This window comes from Physcomitrium patens, chromosome 11 (assembly GCF_059467195.1).
Source record: "Physcomitrium patens ecotype Gransden chromosome 11, ASM5946719v1, whole genome shotgun sequence".
Lineage (NCBI taxonomy): Eukaryota > Viridiplantae > Streptophyta > Bryopsida > Funariales > Funariaceae > Physcomitrium > Physcomitrium patens.
In genome coordinates, this window is record NC_143420.1 from 68,146 (window position 1) to 70,000 (window position 1,855).

Sequence of the window (1,855 nt, forward strand, 5' to 3'; positions counted from 1 at the left end):
GAGCTATAGGAGGTCATTTTGATATACAAAAAGGATCTTTGTAAAGATTCTTTTAAATATGCTATAGTCATTTAGCAACGTTGGCCTATAAGATTCATGAAAGAAATTCATATATACCTTTTATTCGAGTCAAGAGTGCCTTAACATTTGCTAGACAAGCAATAGGATGGAGTGGCAAGCATATAGAGCAACAACTTCAACAAGCAAGAGAGTGGAAAAGTGCCCAAGCAAGTCAACAAGCATTGATACAAATAGGGCAATTTCTCTACGATGGTTGGGAGCAAGATGATCCAAGTATTCGTCCTCTCATCTTTGAATATCTTCACAATGCACATTGGTTTGTTCATAGTAGGATCATAGATAGACGTGTAGATGGCTTGATGTTAAAGAAGACCAATAGTGGTGCATATTGGAAAAAGGATGGAGTGTATGAAGATCATGTTGGAGGAGCTTGCCACTTCATTCAAGAATATCGTGTAAATTGGTGAAATCATGTTCAATCCATTGCATAGGCTTAGAACACATATAATATAAAGTTAAATCATATATACATATAATATAAATAAAAAGTAGTATAAATATGATATTTTCTAAAAAAAAAAAAAAAAAAAAAAAAAACATTTACCTATATAAATTATTCAATATATTATTATAATGTCCAAAAGTCTCTATGTATTTATTTCATATTTTTATAATATTTTTTTCATATATTAATGAAAGATAAATTTTGTTATTTTGAAAATCTTATATCTCCTAAACTATAAACTTGCTGAAAATTTTAAACATACCATTGGAATCAGAAGCATGACAAATAAGGGGGTAGGTCAAATCAAAACTTTAAAATTCCTATTCATATGCAAAGTCAATTCAAAAGTCAAAATAGTCAAATACTTAGTAATTACAAATATATACACTTTTTGAAAACTTCAAGCACATATATAGAATTGGCAACTCCAAATAAATCCAATGGACTTTTCAAAAATTTCAAAAAGCCTCGTATGACAAAAGTCAAAATCCTAAAGTCCTAGTCAAAGTAGCTAAATCTTCAAAACTATAAACTTGTATAAGAAAAGGATTATACCATTGAAATTTTAGACACTTCAAATGGAGGGGTAAGTCAAGTCAAAATCCAAAAATAATGATGCCCAAAAATCGGGGACACCCTTATAATCCTAAACTCTAAACTTGCATCTCGAGCTCGTTCCATTGTGATTTCACTCTTGAAATGTGATTACTAGTGTCGCAATTACCTTTCTGCATTTCTTATTTTCATCATTCAAATGTGATTAGGGCTTGTCTCCTAAACCTACATGGTTGGCACGGATTCTTTTTCTAGCACTCTTGGTGGCAGCCATGGTGTTGGTCGCGTATATTGCAAAGGTCGACAAGGCAACTACTACGTCATGGTGAGTCATCTATTGAATTGTTGTAGTCCAAGTAGACCTTCAATTTTCATGTAGTCGTCTTCTTTTCAAACTTGTCTCATGATTTATTTATTTATTTATGTATTTATTTAATTATTTTATTTTGATTTTGACTTCGTTCACATGTTGTAGATCAGGGATATGCTTGGACCAAGTCTCTGGGATGTTTGGAACTCTTCAGATCAAGCGCAAGTATTTAAGGCAACTCGTTCTAATCAAACAAGTATGTACATAGAGACGTGACGCCCGAGAACTTCTTCTTGGGACAACTCAATATACCTGAAGAGAAGCAGCTTTTTCTTGTACATCTCAGACTTGGTGAGTTTTCAGTATCATTGTGCTGCTATGCGTTCTCTGATCACACATTAGCAACTTTTTTTGTTCTAATTTGGCATTACATTCATTTTTATTATTTTTTAATTTATTTATTT

At 32.0% G+C, this 1,855-nt stretch overlaps 1 pseudogene; it reads left to right on the forward strand.

Annotated features, from left to right (window-relative positions):
* The first annotated feature begins 1,310 nt into the window (after nucleotides 1-1,310).
* The window catches only part of LOC149988073 (casein kinase 1-like protein HD16), a 4,874-nt pseudogene continuing 4,329 nt past the window's right edge, over nucleotides 1,311-1,855 (forward strand).